The sequence below is a fragment of the Balaenoptera physalus genome (genome assembly GCF_965194825.1).
Source record: "Balaenoptera physalus genome assembly, chromosome: 1".
NCBI lineage: Eukaryota > Metazoa > Chordata > Mammalia > Artiodactyla > Balaenopteridae > Balaenoptera > Balaenoptera physalus.
The window spans coordinates 7474716-7495671 of record NC_138882.1 but is presented as its reverse complement, the minus strand read 5'-3'; the positions used below and the strand labels follow the sequence as shown (position 1 = coordinate 7495671).

The window sequence follows — 20956 nt, the reverse complement described above, 5'->3', positions numbered from 1 at the left end:
TTACTTTTTAAGTGTAAATAACCACTTTGCCAATTTCAAAAGATGAAATTTTAATATCCAGTGGACACTCTGAGGGCATTATCCATTAGAAAAAAAATCAAAAACTTTCATTGAGAACAAATATCAATAGAGAAACAATTTACTAACGTGCTTATCCCAGTGAACAAATGTCAGCAGTGGTACACACAATAAATATGCTATCTCAAAACACTCTTGCAGCTTTCTCAATGAAGGTAATAAAAGCATTTGGGGTAAGAAAATGTGCTATTACATAGAAATATCCTGCACAACATAGGATATTTAGTAATCTGAGTTAAAGAAACGAAAATTTGCTATTGTTACAATCAGCCACCTCCCCAACTATACCCGGATTCTACATTGTCAGTCCTCTGCTTATTTGATCCATTTCCCTTCTGATTTTCTTCTTCTCGTCACAAAATTTAAGTCTATATTTCACTAGTGACACCCTAAGCCCTCATTCTGTTTTTTAAACTACTACATGTTTAGTTCAGTGTTGGGAGACAAATGTGGGTTAAGTTTCTACCTCACTGGGTTGAATCAGAATATTTTATAAAGACAGGATTTTAAATTAATAACTACATAAAATTTTTACCATAATAGTAATTTAATGTAATATATGCAGATTGCAGTTTGTGCCATGTGACCAAAGCACTTAAAGTCATTTGTATTCATTACCTCTAGTTTCCAATTTTATGGCTTGAATGAATTTCTAAAGTTATATTCTATGGACACAAGTTATAAAGTAATACTACATCATGAAATAGAAAGAGATACACTTAAGTATATTTTAAAATACCCTCAGGAATTCCATATTAACTAAACATCCTGAAAGACATAAAACTCAAACAGAATTGCATTTGGTGAATAATGAAATTTTGCTATTGACCTGAACATGATTCTCTAATTATGCAATAACCATAATTTGGTCAAGGTGTAAACAATACAATTGCTCAAGTGAGCAGCAGTAAATTAAAATATATCGTAAACGTTAATCTTGCATTTCAAAAACTCTTTTGTTTAAAATGAAGTTATGATTGGTTCATAGCTAATTTTATATTCATTTGGATCTGGTTATTTTTGTAATGTCTAAATTGTAGCAGATTAGTTTGAGTTATTCCAAATACCTTTTTTTTTTCTTTAAACCCCGAGCACTCTCTGTCCCAAGCTCAATATTAATGTGTTCTGTTCCTATTTTTTAATGCTTGTATTAGCAAAGATATTTATACTTATTTTAGTTACTTTGCATCACCCTGTTCTGCCTCTTTGTTCCTCAGACCCAACAATTAATCTGCAGCCTTGTTTCAGCCTCTGCAGGAGAGAAAGGCCCTTTTCTTAGTCACGCAGTTCCAGATCCGCCCCCCCTCCCCGGCCCCCTGCACTAGACATTCGGTAACTCAAAATAGTTCCTTCTTCATAAGAACTGCAGCTATCCGCTACATCAGCATTCACTTCCAAATGTCATCAAATGGTCACAGGTTTTACTGGTTGACTTGGGAGAAAGAACACGGCGGGACTGCTCATTTGACAGTTTTAAAGCTAGAAACCTTCACAGGATCAACAGTTTGATTATCAAAGTAATTTTTAAAATAAACAAATTGCTTAGCTACAGGTGTCAGAATCCACTCTAGTAAGTTTCAGCAGAAAGGGATTCGGAAAGGATGTTAGGAGAGTCACAAAATCCCTGGAAAGACCTCCAAATCAAGCTTAACTATTAAATAACCAGGAAGAAAGCGAGCAAAACATCACAGGCACGGTAGCCCAGGCATGTCGGGCTCCACCAGAGCTGCCCCGAAAGGCCCAGGTGCTTTCACTCCTGCATCGTCGGAAGGCCTCGGCGTCAATCCTTCCTTATCCACGTCGTATGCACATGGATTTACCGAGTATGAAAATGCTTTTCTTTTATTCCTTCCCCAAGGATTATAGATTGTTTTCCTTAAAATGTCATAAAATGTATATTGAAGTATAATATGAATAAAGAAAAGTACATAATTTACAATTTTACAGCTTGAAGAAATATTACAACGTGAATACAACTAGGTAAATACCACGACAGCATCAAGTGTAACAACTCCATCATCAATTATAAAATCTCCATCACCCCACAAGCCTCATTCTACCCTCTCCCTACTACTCTTCCACTTCTTTTTCGCTAATTTAACTGCTGCTTTGACTTCTAACTCCATAGTTTATTTTTCATTTTTAAAAATATATGTAAAAGGAAACATGCAATATGTAGTTTTTTTTTCTGGCTTTTTTTTTTTAACTAAACATATTTATAAGTTTCATCCAGTTTGTTGGTGTGGCTGGAGATTAACCATTTTCATTACTGCATAGAGTTGCTAGGTTAGAGAGTCTACCTACCTGCAACATCAATAGATATTACAAAATGCAGATTACACCATGAAAAGTGGTGTTTTTGTTTTATTTTTACCTGAGAAAGTCATAATTCCTAAAGTGGAAATGTGAGAGAACATTAAAAGGATATTCAAAGAATATTGGACGAGGAATAGCAGATTTGTATTTGTAATCAAATGGAATTTTTATTTTACTTTGCAAATGCTCTCTTTGTTAAACCTAGTGTCTCCACAGACTATCATATTTTTAAGTATAATTTAAAGGTATATATGTTATTGTTATTCACAAAATAACCATCTTTTTCTATCTATTTGAGTTTATTTAAATACATTGACTAAGATTTATAATCACATACACTAATCTTCTCTTTTTTCAGCAGTATTCATGTCAAAATCAAACCATCTTCTTCTGAGAAAGACTTGAAATTCTAAGCATAGTGATCTCAGTTTCTATAATAAATGTAATAATGTCTGTTAATTTTCAGATTCTCGGAAGCAGCTTGAAATCTTTGCCCTTCCTCTCCCCTGGAATTCTTAGTCAAGGAAATAAATATTAACAAAACCAAGACAATTTTTAGAGAAACCAGCTAAATTAAAGGCAGGTTTTAGAAGAGGAGGTTGTAGCCTGAGTGAGACAAGAGAATAAAAAACAGGTTTATGTGTGATAAATACATCACTTCATGTGACCTAGTTACGCAGTGAAACTATCCTGACTCTTCTCAGGATTTTATCAAAGCAACTTTTGAATATTTCCAAGGAGGAAGCCTACAAGAGCAATACTGCATTATTTGGGAAGGTGCTGCAATGATTTTGCTTATATACTTTTGTTTCTCGAAGGAAGTAAGCTAAGATTCACATGTGAAAGCATTTGCATGTCCAGATAAACCTACTTCAGAGGGGTGGTATGCAACATAGTACAAGGCTTACCTATCCCTTCCAAATATTTTCTTCTCATTGTAGGAATGTGCTATTGTAAGGCCTCCCATTTTGGGGAATTCTGTTTTAATGCTATTATGTGCTTTTATAGACATTATTTAAAATGGTTTAATCCACCTAAATTTTAGGTCAGTTAATGCTTGTGTGTAAATATGACAAAATGGTCATTTAAATAATTTAACTGCTTTTGTGTTGTATTAAAATCCATGGTGGCAGGATTTTCTTTTTTTTTCCTCTTGACTTTTGACCACCTTCATCCAATCCCCCTTCCTCCCACCTCCCACCTCCGGTAATCACAAATCTGACCTTTTATGCTATGTTTATTGGTTTGTTTTTGAAGTATACTTGACCTACAACACTATGTTAGTTCCTGGTATACAACATAGTGATTTGATATTTCTATACACTTCAAACTGATCACCATGATAAGTCTAGTTGTCATCTTTTACCATACAAAGACATTATGTAATTATTGACTATATTCCCCACACTGTACGTTTTATACCTGTGACTCATTTATTTGTAATTGAAAGTTTTGTACCTCTTAATCTGCCTCACCTATTTCACTCATCCCCCCAACCCATTTCCACTTTAGCAACCACCTGCTTGTTCTCTGTGTCTATGGCTCTATCTCTGTTTTGATATGTTTGTTCATTTGTTTTTTAGATTCCACATATAAGGGAAATCATACAGTATTTGTCATTCTCGAACTTATTTCACTTAGCATAATACCCTCCACATCCAACCATGTTGTCTCAAATGGCAATATCTCAATCTTTTTTTTGGCAAATATTCCTCTGTGTGTGTGTGTGTGTGTGTGTGTATACCACATCCTCTTTATCCATTTATTTATTGATGGGCAGTTAAGTTGCTTCCATATCTTGGCTATTGTTAATAATGCTGCAATGAACATAGGGGTGTGTATATCTTTTCTAATTAGTGTTTTCATTTTCTTGGGGTAAATACTCAGGAGTGGAATTGCTGGATCATGTGGTACCTCCATACTGTCTTCCACGGTGGCTGCATTCCCACCAACAATGTACGAGTATTTTGTGTTGTATTAGATTAAAATCCAGTGCCAGGATTTTTTAACAGCATGTATACACACAGGGTTTTTCTCAACTGTTCTTTGCAAACCTGAGTTTATCTCTAGACATGCCTGAAGCCATAGTGCTGATCCTTGGCCAATCAAAGATTAAATGTGCTGATTAGTGATTTAAACAGTTCTGTACTAGAGTTTGAAACATGTCAAGGGGCAGTCTGTATCTATCTTCTAAATATATACACACATATGCACATATATACATAAATATATAGTATTATATGAGTTTCAGATAGATGGTTTGCCTCTGGTTTCTGTTATTTTATCTTGTTTTAGTTGTTGAGTCAGATCATGCAGCCAAATGTTGACTGTATAACTACATAGCATACATCATACCCATTCTCAGATAAGGCTGTGGCTTCTGAGACCAAAGTAACTGAAATCTATCTTGGTGATTTTGGCCCAGAGATAAAGGGTGTTCTGTGCCACTGGGGTAACAATTTGAAAGCTGTTCTTGAATGTTTCAGTCTTGCTAGATGATTGTCTGTTGTTTTCTCCTTCTACTGAATAGTAAGCATCCTTCACATTTATGTTTGTAGAGTCTTATGAATCCTTAAAATAATTCAAAAAAGCATAATTATTGTACATGGCATAGTATGTTGCTATAATTTTGTGTTTGATGGATAATTATTTCTCCAACAGCCCAATTCTAATTAAGGTTGAAAGGAAATTGAAAATTAAGTTATGGGACTTCCCTGGTGGTGCAGTGGTTAAGAATCTGCCTGCCAATGTAGGGAACACGGGTTCGATCCCTGGTCTGGGAAAATCCCACATGCAGCGGAGCAACTAAGCCTGTGAGCCACAACTACTGAGCCTGTGCCCTACAGCCTGTGAGCCACAACTACTGAAGCCTGTACGCCTAGAGTCCATGCTTCGCAACAAGAGAAGCCACTGCAATGAGAAGACCGCGCACCACAATGAAGAGTAGCCCCCACTCGCCATAACTAGAGAAAGCCTGTGCGCAGCAACAAAGACCCAACGCAGTCAAAAATAAATAAATAAATAAATAAATTTTAAAAAGACAATTAAGTTACAATTGATAACAGATTTCTGATTGGATAGAAGAAATTATTAAATATGCCATTTTTTGTGGTTTTCATAATTTTTTTCTGTATTTTCTATAATATTCTATGAAAATCGATTTTAAAAGGTATTTTAATTCTACATATTTTACTTTAATTTTAAACACTGGTTAATATCAATAATAGATATTCATAAAATATGAAGAGTAATTAAATGATAAATAGTCAATTGTCACCTGATTTTTGGTAATTTTCTAGTAGAGCTTCCTGGGTTTTTTTTTTTTTTTTTAAATAAAGGTAATAAAATTACTCAGAAATAAAATACATGGTGACTTCCATCATCGTATGATTGCTGCTTTTCCTGTCATTTAATTCACCTCCTTTTATCAATTTTATTGTGTTCATAAACTAATTCAGTCTCCTGAGTCTGAGCTAGTTACTATCTAGAGAAAAGAAAGAAAAGCACCAGAGAATAAGTTCAATTAAAAAGAGATATTGTTTAGGATCCAGAATTTTTCAATCACTGTCCATAGAATATAGCAGATGAGTGGTCGAAATTTGGAGACATGAAGGTCTGGATTTGAGTCCCGTGTCCTCGCAATGACTTGTTCTGTGACTTTGGACAAATTACCAACATCATCTAAATTCTAATGTTCTCATGTATAAGGTGGCAGGAATATTATTTGAGATAATTAAATGACATAAAACATACATATTGCTTTGCACATTTTATAGCATGCAGTAAGCAGCTACAAAATATTAGCTATTATTTTATTAAAATAATTCTTTAGGCTCTTCTATGGTTTCTGGAAAGAGGTTCAATTCTAAGGCCATATATTTCTTTTCTTGCCTATTTCATTATCTGTTCTTTTGCCCCTACAATTTATTTTACCAGTCTTAGTAGAATAGCTTCTTTGCATATATACTGTCATATGCTCAATTGTAAATGAAACAATTGTGGAATTATGGAAGCTTATTTTATCCCTAGCTGTAACTTGTAGGAACTTATTGAAAACAATCAGAGCTTTTATTGTTTTACTTTATGGCATTGTTATTATCTGTTTTCTTGCTGTTTTTGTAACTAGATTCCTATTACCAACATAACTTACAAAATGGTCTTTAGTTTTACCATATAATTGGACCCAAATGATAGGCTATTGATACTGTGGGGCAGAGACTATTTTTTTCTGTTCACCAATCTTTATCAGTAGCCTAGCACAGTGCCTGGAACATAGTAGCTGTAAAATAACTATTGGATGTATGAATAAAACTAGCATGCCTAGACTACTATTTTTGAGAGAATCTGTAAAGAAACTATGTTTCTGTACATCCAAAATTATTCTTTTAGGCTTCCTTGAATATATTACAGAAAGATAACTTTTCATTGTATTTTGCCTATTGTCTTTGAATAAATTAAATAAATTACTTAAACGTTTTAATTGAAAATTTTTATACAATAAAATACTGTTAATAATTATAAGTTCATATTTAGTTCTTATGGTGTGCAGTAAAATATGTATTGCTTTACATAAATTGGTTCACAGGCTATTTAAGACAACACTGTGACCCAGTTTATATTATCCCCATTTTAGAGAGGTATAGTAGTTTATCAAAGTTTATACAGGTAGTAATTTAGAACTGTGATTTACATGTAATCTACATTGAAATTGCTCAACCTTAGCCACTTTATGACCAGATTTCTTAAAATATTTCTAAAAATGAATTAATTTCTCTACCAATGTATTTTGACTCTGTATACACTCATCACTGGTTGTAAAAAAAATCTTTGCTAATACTGCATTATTTTTTATATGAAAACAAACATCCCTTTTAGTTTGTAGATATTTATTGGCCTTAGTTTTTGTGACACTAAGGTTTTCATACCTACTGTACCAAAGTGAAATGCATGGTAACATCTAGTGATTTCTAAATGCTAGGAAGCTGTATTTCTTTCTTTTCTGCTTTTTAAACTGGAACATAGTATTCATAAGTATTAAAGTACATAATTATTTTTGAAACAATACTATTAATAGGGTTTACTGATTCAGACTATTTTAGAGATCCTTTTCCCTCTCTCTCTCTCTCTCTCAAATAAAAAGCTCATCTTGACTTAAATGGGAGATTGTACACAGCACAGTTACACTGGTGGCACTAGTAGGGTGGCAATACCCCAAACTACCCATCAGAGAAGCTGAATGCATTTGGAAGCCAAAAAGCAAGCTGGTTCTCCATTGATATTTATACTAAGAGTGGCCAACTTATGAAGAACCAAAGTAAAAGGCCAATCTCTGTATCACGTTTTCTGATTCTCTCTTGATTTAAAGAGATGCTGTGTACCAGTTTTGGGTAATCTTTTCTGTTGTACTTAAACTCTTTGTCTCAGCTTACCAGTTTTTAACAGGATGACTGTGATAGTGGTGTCCAGTGGCAGCAGACGCGCACTGAATGCATTAGTAGTTGTACTAATTGTAACAGTCATGGAATAGGAGCAGCAGTAGTGGTGTAATTTTGCAATGAGGAAGAAAGAACATTTTATATTCAATACTCATAAAATGCACTTAAAAAACATTTTAAACATAATCTTTGTGGTGTTGCATCTGCACGAAATGTGCAGTTGGGGGAGAAGAAAGCTCTTTTTCATCTACTTCGATCCTACTCAGTATGGAACCCTTGAAAAAGAGGGAGTTCCACGTACTAAAAATAAGTCCTCCTTTTAAAAGTGTGTTGCCTAAGCAATGTAAGTGGATTCATGGGACTTTGTTGGAACTGTTATGAATATACTTGAGGTTCATTAGCTTTCAAGGAGCTGTTCCAGTGCTGCATCAGGACCTGGGGACCATGGTGGCTGACTTAAAGTTGGGGTGTGAAGGGACCACTCAGCTTCCTAGTGAAGTGAAACAGAACTGTTCAGAGAGCAGGCTCTGCTTATCAGGAGCTGAAGAAGGGAAACACTTCATCTAAGAAGAAAATGATACTGTGTTAATTTTATTAGAGATTGATCATATTGTACATGAGCTGTTAATTCTAAACTGGAAACCAAACTGTCCTTGGAACAATATTTTAGCGTTCTAAATTTGTCGTATGTAGAAAATATGTTTTAGTTTCTCTCTTCTTAAACAAGTTTCATTGGGTCAAAAATTTGAAGTGAGAGACTGAATCAAAAGGAAATACTCTTTAGTCTATACAGGTAAAAGTTTAGAAAATGTGTGGCATGGCTAAAAAGATACCTAATTACATAATATTATTCTTGGGACCGACTTGCTCTTCAAAACTCAATTTTTATTAGTTCTATAAAAACTTAAAGGTACGAGGGACATTTCTTTGCAAAGAAAGTACTTTCATCCTTCATGTTTGAGAAATTTAAACTTAGTTTTCACTGGTATAAACTTTTAGGACTTTCATAATGCACTGCTTTACAACCCAGCACATTCCATAATTATTATTTTTTAGAAAATAAAGTTAAGAAGTAAAACATTGTATAACAATGTTAATAATTGACCAGAATGCTCTATTTCTCCAACTTCCATCACCCCATCTGGATATAAACAACTGCATATTTATGATAATCTACATACTCCTATAGGAACATGGTATATCTTTCTGTTTGTTCCATTTCTATTCTATAATTTTTAAATAAAATTGTATATATTCCTTGTTTAATTCCTGTTCTTCCTGATTAAATTTTCTGGATATTTTAGAGGTTTTTTTTCTCGTTATTGTGAACACAATTTTCTCACTCCTCTTAACAAAAAAAATAAGCATTAAAAAATATTTAAATGATTTCACAAGCCAGTGGAAGAATTCATAATCCAGTAGAAGAATTCTTTATTCAGGAGCCTCACATGTGTGAGTTGTGTCTGTGTGTATCCATGATAGGAGTGTTTGTAGTTTATAAAGTGAAGGAGCTAGCATATGTAGACTAAATATATTCATTCCGCAAATAAATGACTTAAGCAACCTTGAAATATAAGGCACTGTGTGAGACAATGGCAGGAGTAAAGAAATAAAAGTTTAGTCATCCTAGGAGTAAATTTGCTGTTCATAGGACTAAGAAATACTCATAGAAATAAAATAGAAGCAAAACATTGCTAAAGGCCACAATGGGTGGAACAAACACCTTATAATTAATAATTTGGGAGCTAAAGCAACAAAAAATGCATTATGAACCTAATATGAACTGGGATTTACATACAGTTATCTCTCCAAGTCTGCACAATAAGCCTATGAAATGGGGATCACTACCCCAAAACTTAGAAACGTTAATAGAAGCCTAGACAACACAGACAACAGCACAGCTAGATTGTGATTCCAGACCTCGTGAAGTAACTGAGGAAAGTTCCATGGTGGGAATTAACCTTAAACAGTAGACAAAATTAAGGTATATATAGAGAAATTGGGAGCATGTTATTTTATTTATGAATATAATTATTTGCCAATAAATCATTTAATTATTTACCAATTTAATCAATTTTACTGAATCTTCCAGATAGATAGATATAGATATAATGTTTCTAAAGCCTGCTACGATTGTGTGATTGATCCTTTGAATAGTGCAAGAAAAAATAAAAACACTTTTAAGATTATGATTCCCAAAAGTTTGTCTTACTTGTCTTCATAGATCCTAATCCCATCAAAGAAAATTCTCATTAAATATTTGCTGACTGACTGCCTGAACTCATTTGACTGATTACAGAGTGAGACAGATATGAAAATAAATAAATTTGCTAGATGTTTTAGGGGTAGAATGTACAGGAGATAGTGAGGTCCCAAAGGAGAAATTAATCATTTCATTTGACGAGTTCAGGAAAGGTAGCAAATTAGTTGAATGCTGATGGATGAGAGGTTGCTGGTCCATAAACAAAGTCATTTTTGAAATGAAGGATAACCCCCAAAATCACCTGAGCCACAAAATATGGTGCCCTGCAGAACTATAAATATTTGGATAAGGTTGAATTGGAGAGGTTTGGGGTAAAGCAATTAAAGTCCTGGGCATTTGGAACACCCAGATCACAAAAGGTACAATGCACTAACAGTTTTGAGTTTTATACTGTAAGAAATTGTGAAGATATTTGAAGATATTTGAGCAATGGAGTAATATGGGAATTCTTGCATTTTAGAAAGATTACCCTGGCAGCCATGGAGAGGACAAACAAAGAAATTTAAGAGGCAGAGGAACAATTTTGGAAAATATGACAATAGTTGAGAGAAGAGAAAATGAGAGTCTGAACTAAGGCATTAGCTGTGGAGTTGGAACCGAACAAATGAACAAAAGGTACAAAAATACAAACCTTAGAACTTGTGGCAATAGGGGTAAAGCAAAGTAAAGATTAAATGTAGCTCACAAGTTTATTTCCTGAATGACTGGATGAAGAAAAGCATCTGTAATCAAGCAAAGAAAGACAGGAATAGTAAAGAGATATCTGTGGATTTTTTAGTGGAGTTGTCAAGTAAGCACTCTGATATAGAGGACAAAACTTTTGAAGATGCTATGGGCTAAATAAGTGATCTAAAATCACCTACAAAGAGATGGTATTTGACAACATGGGAGAGAACAAGTTCAAAAGTGAAGGGTGCGTTAGAACAGGATAAGAAAAAGGTTTTAGGGAGGAACATGGGATGTAGCAATATGTAAGAAGCAAACAAAGAAAGCATATTCAGTTAAGTTTTCAATCCAGGGATTATAAATTAATGATAAGAGAGATAGAAAGAGATAAGGCAGAATACATTGTACCAGAAGCCAAACAGAGGCAGTGCTTTAGAAATATAACCTTTAAAACTTCTCAAGGCTTCTGCTGAGCAAACAATAGGCAATAATGATGCCTGTGATTAAGACATCTGAAAGTGAAATTCTGTGTGAAGAGGATACTTGAGATCTTTTATTTAGGCTAGGATCCTCTAACATCTCATTGATTTGCTAAGTCCCTCTGAGATTAAATAGATCCCTTTGATCATCAATAAAGTAGCATAAAAATAGAAGAGACTCCATCATTGCAGATGCCTAATTTATCATCTGATTAAGTAATTTGATAATCAGTTGCTTACAAAAAAGTAAGAATAATGGAATGTGATTAAATGGCAAGACAGATTATATAAGTAAGGGCTGGAGAAATCCCAGGGCCTGGGAAGTCAATTTCAGATGAATCAGATTGAACAAAAAAAAGAAGTGGATGTTATGGTTGCCTTGGGGATAGTATTCAATGGAATTATTGGGTAGATTTCTGGTATTCGTGGGTAGAAAAATGAAGATGAGATCATTGAACAGACGTATGGAATTGACACTATGTTTTGAAGAATCTTGGTGATGAAATAATGAAGAAAGATGGAAAAGTAGGATCACAAGGCCAATATAGAACTAAGATCTTCAGATAGAGAAATTTTGTATATGTCTGTGAGCTGAACAGAAGAAAACAGTGGAAAAGAAGACATTGAAAGTATAGGGGGGGGAAGTTCTGAATAGTGTAATGCCTTGGTTTTAAGTGCTAGTTGTACCTCTCAAATTCTTATCTCCATTAAATGACTCACATTATGTACAAAAAATGGACAAATCTGCACGGCTGCTTGAAACTAGATACATTTTGCGTGGTATACATCAGACAAAGCTACAAAAATCATGCCAAGACTGAGTCACAATTTACCCTCCTGATGAAGAGCAATGTCCCAGAAAAATAACTGGAAAGACTTTACAAGAATTCCACTAACACAGAGGCTTGATAGGCGTGGTCAGGTGTTAAGAACAGACAAAGCACAGGCAAATGGGGACAAGACTTGAATTCTTTCATGCTGTAGAACAGACACACTTACACAATTAACAATACTGGATGAAGTAGGGTTTGCCTGCTGCCTTCCCCAAGCAGGAAGCAGATAAAGGAGAGTGGGAAGGATTTTCTTCCTTAAAGGAATGGGGGCATGGACCCAGAGGAAAACTGGACTTTCACATAGTTAAGTTCTCATAGGGAAAGACGTTTTGAAAGAAGGCTGTATGCAGAAACTGGTCACAGCCTAGAGTTCTACACAAGAGGAAGAAGTATAATGTAGATAAATTTATCCAAAGTCTTCAAACTGCAGTGCCCTCCAAATTTTTCTCAGGTTACTTAAGCCCTTGACAAAGCAACAAACAGAAATTGTCAAATCTCCTATCCAGAAACTGGGGTGTTATTGTTCAATTTTACTTTCTAATAAACCACAAAAGATGCTGTGATTCTATGATTCAAATGCAGGACATGGCCATCAAGCAACTTTAATATAGGGTCAGTTTCATAAATGGTCATTCTGTTTCCAGTCTTACAGTCTTATAATACGTTAAGCATAAAAGCAGAATAAAATTTTCTTAAGCATTATAAGGCTATTATTTGTCTGCCTTAAATCCTTCAGTGATTCCCTGATGCTCTCATGGGTAAGTCCAGACTGCTCAGTGTCATCTGCAAAGCTCTCCCTGATTTTGCCCCTAAGTATCAACACAGCTTCACTCTTTGTAACTGTGTTCTTTGAATTTTATCCTCTAACCATTTATAGATCTCCTTATGGACCAGTAAAGAAGCCAGGCTGCGTTCATACTTTGCACATTCTGTAATCACTTCCTTGGATATACTTTTCATACTCACAACCTCCTAAACTAGACTAATTTCTACTCTTTGAGAATAAAATGGAATTATTGAAGAATGGAAATTTTGAGACAGTTTCTAGGTCTTCCATTTGCTAGAAATAGCATCAACCCATGTTTTATAGGGAAGATTAAATTAAATTAGATAATAAAGCATTGTATCTAGCACAAAGCAAGCCCTCAAGAAAGTACGTTTTAGTAGGAGTAATACTATTACTACTAATTGGTTTTGTGGAATGTGCTGATATTTATTGGAGTGCAAAGAAGAATTTGACATAATAATGTTGATTTGGGTTGTTTGATTTATTAGAGAAGTTGAGAAAAAGTGGTTCAATTCAACCTATTTTTTAAAAAATAATTTATATATTCACCAGGGACCTTGTTCTTACACTACTTTATGTAGTTTAAGAAAGTTACCAAAAAATATCTCTATCACTTATTATCAATCAGTTACAAATAGTTATTACCAACTCTATGAGTACAGAGTTGATACAACAAGCTATGAAGGTGTACTTATGTCAACCAAGGGATGAACTGTTTTTGACTTTTCAAATCACAGTTCTCTACATCAGTAAAGGAAATAGGAACAGAATTTATTGGACAGAAAAATAAGAGAAAAAATTTTAAATTCCATTAATAATAATACTTAATCAAGTTATCCTCTCTGCATGAAGGATTTTTGTACAGTAGATTTCTCCTATTTTTTGTCCCAGGTGAACTGTTCTAGTTATGAAAAAACAGAAATGTGTTTGTGTGAACCATAATAACCTACTTCACAGAGCAGAAATAATGATGGGTCCAGATGGTCCAGTGCAGGTGGTCGAAATTGCTACCTCAAAAGCTATCATTATTAAGTGATTTTCAAAAGGCTCACACTTCGTCCACCACCACCAATCAAGAGACACTTGCTCAGGCCACATTCCCTTGGATAAAAACTAAGAAGTAATTATTTCCTTTAAGGCATCCACATCAATTTCATCACAATAAAAGTTATAAATATGAGGAAGGAATTTCTTTGCAATTTTTGTGCAGATGTTATTAATTCTGCAAATATAGATGAATACAATGAAAGAAAAAACAAAGTATCCAATATGGACAATGATTAACATATACTAGTGTACACACACACACATACATACACACACATGTTCACAGAGACAGAACACTACATTAAAACACCAATTTACTAAGTAATTTTATCCTGAATTTTACATTTTTAACATTTGACTAAAGTAAAATGAATTAATAATTATCACATTTTATGATGGTTTAAATAGGATTGAGAACAAGTAAATCTAAAATACCTAATTTATGAAATAACTGTAATATTCATGTTTCTTTCTTTTTTTTTGAAACAGGACATCAAAAATTTTTATTACAATTCAACATGCTGTTCTAACAATGCTGTGGCCAAGCCACTCAATGTTTTCTTCACATTCCTTCCACACAAGTTAATTTGTTTCACAAAGTGGAACTAAAGTATATTCAAGTCATTAAATGCAAGCTACGTAGATTCCTTATAAGTTACTGTATTAAGGTAGAAAAGAGATGCAAGAAAAAAAGACATCACAGAACTTATAATATAGGTTATAAAAATATTGGTACACAATCTTTCCCAAGTTCCTTCATAATGATCCTAAAATTACCAGTAAGAAAAAATAGTACAAGAATGAGGTTTATGGCTCATCCGACTCCGTGTCATAATTACTGTAATACTTATTGGTGTAATAATTCTCATAATTATCCTCGGAAGGATCTCTATGAGACCGGCAAAAACGACAGCTGCATCTAACTCTTTGCACTCTTGAGGGAGTCTCAACGTCGTTCTGCAATGGTTCTCTTTGAGAGTCAGACCGAGAAACTCCTTTGCAGTAGCGCTTTTTAATAGATTGAATCAGCCGCTCCATCTTATCTCTCCGATCAGTTAACATGGTCGTCACCCCTCTCCTACAGGGTATGTTTTCACCAAGTAACCACCCAGTAGGTTGAGGTAGACATTCTGGTAGAATGAAGGGCAATTTGATACTAGGGTTGAGCGTCAAGTTACTGAGGTTCTTTATTAACACTTCAGACATAGTTTGAGAGGCAACTGGAATTGCCTGGGAATTTTCATCGATGGACATTTGAGGAGACTCCAGGCTCCAGGTTGGGTTAACCTCAGATGAATCCATTGGGAGCTTGAAGCTCCTCCAGACCTCTGGGTTCCAGTGGAAGGTGATGCTTTAGAATCAAATTGCTACAAAGTAGACTGGAAGAACTACAGAGCTAAGAAAGAGGGAGAAAAATCCAAGCTGACACACGGAGGTGAGAGAAGAATTCAACCCATGATTCTTTAAATTAGTTATTTTCAATAGGAAGCATTGCTGCCCCCAACAGGCATCTAAAAATTTCTGAGGAAAACTTGGTTGCAAAATAATTGTTATAAACTACTGGCATTTAGAGGCAGAATACCCGGATTCTAAATATCCTCCACATCATAAAACTGTAACACACAAGGAAGACTTGACCCACGTGATTTAGCAATGCCCTTGTCTACCAAGCTAGATCATATTCTAGGTCACTAAACAAATCTTAATGAATTTCAACGAATTAAAATTACTCAGACAATATTCTCTGACAAAAAGAGAATTAAACATAAAAAAATAGCAGGATATCAGATACACCTACAAATATTTTAAAAAGCAAGCAAAACTCTATGAAATACTACATTGACCAACGCAGAAGTCTCAAAGAAAAATAGAAAACATTTTGAACTAAATGAAAATGAAAAGACAACCTATCAAATCTGAAGAATACACTTACATCAAGATGGGAGGGAAATGTATAGTATTATTACTTGACGACTTAGATGAAATGGACCAATTCCTTGAAAGACTCAAATTACCTAAACTCACCCTAGAAGAAATAGATAACATGAGTAGTACTAAATTTGTAGCTACAAGACTATACTTTCAGAGATCATTTCCATAATTCGTTACTAAATTTGTAGCTAAAACCTTTCTGAAAAAGAAAATGTCAGGCATAGATGGCTTCACTAGTGAATTACACCAAACATTTAAGGAAGAATTAATGCCAGTTCTTAAAAATGTCTTCCAGAAAATTTAAGAGACAGCAGCCCTTCTCAATTCACTTGAGGAGGCCAGCATCTTTTGACACACAAGACAGAAATCATAATAATAAAAAGAACAATATGACATAAAAACAGATGTAAAATTTCTTAATGAAATACTAGCAAATTTAAATAATATATAAAAACAAACAAAAAAGCACAATCAGGAGAGTTATGTTAGGAATGCAAGGCTAGTTCAATATTTGAAAACTAATCAGTGTAATTCATTATCTTAAGACAGTTAACAAAGACGAAAACAAAGGATCATACCAATAGGTGAGGAAAAAGTATTTGCCAACATTCAGCATCCATTCATGATTTAAAACAAAATTCTCGCAAACTTGGAATAGAAGGGACCTTTTTTAATCTGACAAAGAAAAACCACAAATATCTACAGCTAATGTCAAACTTAATTTCAGAAGACAATGTCTTTCTCCTATAATCCATATCTAGGTAAAGACTTCATCTTTAACCACTTCTATTCAGACCCATTTAAAGTTCCTACACCTAATTTTATATCTTCTTCTTCTTATTATTATTACCACCACCACCACTACTACTACTACTCAAGAAACCCCAGAAATAATAACTGGACCCACCTCTGTCTACATCCTATGATCTCAGCTATAGATCTGACTCACCATAGGATGTGAAAAAGCCATATACTCCCTCCTCAGGCCTTACAGCTAAGGGGTTCAAGTTATGTGTCAAGGCTTTGCCAATCAGACTTAGCTTGATTTTTGAGGTAAAAAGGACCTCAATTCTGAACACTCCAGGAGATATAATTCACATAGATTTCCCTCATCCTGGAGTTCTTGACGAAAGAAATCTGTGTAGTGGAGTTCTTGCTTCTTCCATTGTAGCAGGAAAGCCTGTAGGGTGTGTTTCCAGCAGGGAGCAACTTGTGGCACTCAGTAGTCAGTGAGAAGGGCAGTGGTTTCCTCATCAAACCAGTCCTACAATTTTACTGTTGTTGTTTTTGTTCTTGGTCTTAGTTCCCAACCGGAAGGCACTGAACCTGGTTCTGGATCTTCATAAAAAAATAATGAAATAATGCCATATGCAGCAACATGGATGGACTTGGAGATTGTCATACTGAGTGAAGTAAGTCAGAGAAAGACAAATATCATATGATATCGCTTATATGTGGAATCTAAAAAGAAAGGAGGGAACAAATGAACTTATCTACAAAACAGAAATAACGTTACAGATGTGGAAAATAAACTTATAGTTACCAGAGGGTAAGAGGGGGAGGGATAAATTGGAAGATTGGGATTGACATATACACACTACTATATATAAAACAGATAACTAATAAGGACCTACTGTATAGCACAGGGAACTCAAATCAATACTCTGTAATGGCCTATACGGAAAAGAATCTAAAACAAAGAGTGGATATATGTAAATGTATAACAGATTCACTTTGCTGTAAGCCTGAAACTAACACAACATTGTAAATCAACTATACTCCAATTAAAAAAAAAAAGTAATAAAAAAGTTACCTAGTATCCTTTTCATAAACATCTATTCAGCTCTAGTAACAACCCTGAACTTTTGAACAGCCACCTGAAGTACCTGAAGATTGTTTTAAGACTCTGCAAAGGTAGCTACTGCACAAAAGAAATACTTTTATAATCTACAGACAAATATCTAAAATTTGAATTATAGTCCCAATATCTATTCTCTCTGAATCTCATTTTCTGCATCTGTAAAAAAAAAAACAGTGTAATTGGCCCATAGGATTGTAAAAGAGACTACTTTGCACATTGTAATGATGTGCTATAAAAAAAAAGTTCTTTTCATGCAAAATTCTATTATAAGAACTCTCAAATTACTTTTTGTCCACTGAAAATTTAAAATGAAGAAGAAAATTAATTACAAGTTTTTCAGCAAATATTGATTGTTCTGACTGTATTGTAAATTAAAATGAAGGAGAATTAAGTTCTTCATCATGGTAGAGTAGGAGATATATCAATTAAGATTAAGAAAATATCTGTATTTACCTCAAAGTTAAAGATCGAGGGAAAAGATTATCTTGTGGTATATCAGGAGTTCAAAACTTTAGGTCACTGTTTTATACATTCAGAAGATATAAAAATATAAAACACCCTCAAGCTATCAAACTTAAATCTACAAAATACAGTAAAGTAAATATGAGTGTATTTGTGCTATTGATCTTTTTTTTCCAAAATTGAACAAATGATTCACAAACTGAGAAAAAAAAGGTTGCTTAAAGTTTTAAGCCTAATAACAAAAATAACTTCAATTCACAAATGTTATTTAGTGACTAGAGTTTGCTCTTGGGAAATAAAATCTTATCATTTTAATAAAACATTCAGAAATTCTCACTGTTGTGCATTTTAAAGTATTCTAATTAAAACCTAACACATATATATGGAATCAAAAAAAAAAAAAAAAGGTCATGAAGAACCTAGTGGCAAGAGGGGAATAAAGACACAGACCTACTAGAGAATGGACTTGAGGACACGGGGAGGGGGAAGGGTAAGCTGGGATGAAGTGAGAGAGTGACATGGACATATATACACTACCAAACGTAAAATAGATAGCTAGTGGGAAGCAGCCGCACAGCACAGGGAGATCAACTCGGTGCTTTGTGACCAGCTAGAAGGATGGGATAGGGAGGGTGGAAGGGAGGGAGACGCAAGAGGGAAGAGATATGGGGATATATGTATATGTATAACTGATTCACTTTGTTATAAAGCAGAAACTAACACACCATTGTAAAGCAATTATACTCCAATAAAAACGTTAAAAAAAAAAAAAGCAAGCAAAAGATGGACAGACATGGTGCCAAGGAATATATGCAAATGGCTAATAAAAAAAAACAAAAAAAACCATGCGGTCTTGCATTATCCTGATGCAAGATTATGCATTTTCTGTTGATTAATTCCAGATGCTTTTCATCGAGTGCTGCTTTCAATTGGTCTCATTGGTAGCAGTACTTGCAATTCATCATTTGGTTTTCTGGAAGGAGCTCATAATCGAGGACTCCCTGCCAATCCCACCATATACACAACATCACCTTCTTTGGATGAAGACTGGCCTTTGGTGTGGTTGGTGGTGGTTCATTTCACTTGCCCCACGATCTCTTCCGTTCCACATTATTGTACAGTATCCACTTTTCATCACCCGTCACAATTTGTTTTAAAAATGTAATGTTTTCATTATGTTTAAGTAGAGAATCTCATGTGGAAATACAGTCTAGAGGGTTTTTTTCGCTTAACTTATGTGGAACCGGAACATCAAAGTGATTCACGTAACCAAGCTGGTGCAAATGATTTTCAGTGCTTGATTTGTATATTTTGAGTATGTTGGCTATCTCCCATGTGGTATATCGCTGACTGTTCTCAATGAATGTCTTGATTTGATCGCTATCAACTTCAACTGACCTATCCGACCTTGGAACATCATCCAGTGAGAAATCTCCAGCATGAAACTTCACAAACCACTTTTGACATGTTCGATCAGTCACAGCACCTTCTCCACACACTGCATAAAACTTTTTTTGTGTTTCAGTTGCATTTTTACCTTTCTTGAAATAATAAGGCATAATATGCCAAAAATGTTGCCTTTTTTCTTCCATCTTCAATATTAAAATGGCTACACAAAAATTCACCAATTTTGATAAGTCTTTTTCTAAAGGCACGCTGATATGACAGCTGTCACATACAACCTAACAAAATTGTTTTGAATCAAGTTAAAGATAACTAAGTGCTACTAGAGCCATCTTACGGAAAAAACCGACCGAACCTTTTGGCCAAACCCATATTTAAAATACCAAAATCAAAAAACAAAAACAAAAACAAATCAAGACATCAAAGCATTATATGAAATATGTTCTATCATCCTACCTTGAAAATTATACTTCCATAACAACCTAGAAGGCAAGGATAGGGTTTCGAATTCTTGGACACTCAGAGTTTTATACCAGAATTGAAGACACAAAGAGAACCAAACAGAGTGGACATATCTCTTTAACTCCATAGATTCCTCCTCCATAAGTGGCAGGGCCAGAGAGAAACCCTTTAAATGATAGGGTACCACCTAAAAATTGGTGTTTTACATCGTACTAATTTAGTCCGGAACTGTGAGGAACAGAAATAATTATATTTCGTGAGGGTTTGATATTGGGTTAAAAAGCAATGAATCATTTCTAGTTTGGGTAACATGATTCTGTGGTTTATACTTTTATCTCTCTACCCCTACTAGAAAATGTTAGAAAATTTTGATGGAATATTATCAAATTTCTTTAAAGCCTATTATGAGTGACAGTACGCAGACATAAGAAAGATTAATACCTTAAGAAATTGAGACAAAAGAAACAACCCAAAATAGATGTGAATACATCTAAATAAAAATAGACTAAATAACAATACAAAAGAAAGACATGAATTGCAGATCTAATCAGACCATGGAAACATGCCAAATAAGACAAAGATACTGGCAGAAAGGCTCAACAACTTGACTTTAGTGTTAAGGAAAAGTGAGGAAATATTTATCCTGAATTAAACTTCTTGAAATATTAACTGAAACCATGCACCCAGTTGGAGACAAATGAGCATGTTCCTGAGGTTACTATGTACTGATTACTGATTCAAGAATGCTTCCAAGTTTTAAAAACGGGTTATTAAGTTTTTTTAAAAAATAACGTGTAATCTATGACTTCAGCAGCACTAAAATGGAAGTAGATCCACACCCCTGCAGGTGCAACTTCACTAGCAAGAATTTTAAGCTGAGAGTCTCTGGACCCTTCACCTTTCCTTTGTTAATGTGACCCTCACTTACATC

At 34.3% G+C, this 20956-nt stretch overlaps 1 pseudogene across 1 annotated transcript; it reads right to left on the bottom strand.

The window, feature by feature from the left end:
- Window positions 1-13460: 13460 nt before the first annotated feature.
- LOC309661524 (developmental pluripotency-associated protein 3 pseudogene) lies at window positions 13461-20571 on the bottom strand (annotated as a pseudogene). The gene has a single exon. The product of its transcript is annotated as a developmental pluripotency-associated protein 3 pseudogene (transcript).
- Window positions 20572-20956: the final 385 nt, after the last annotated feature.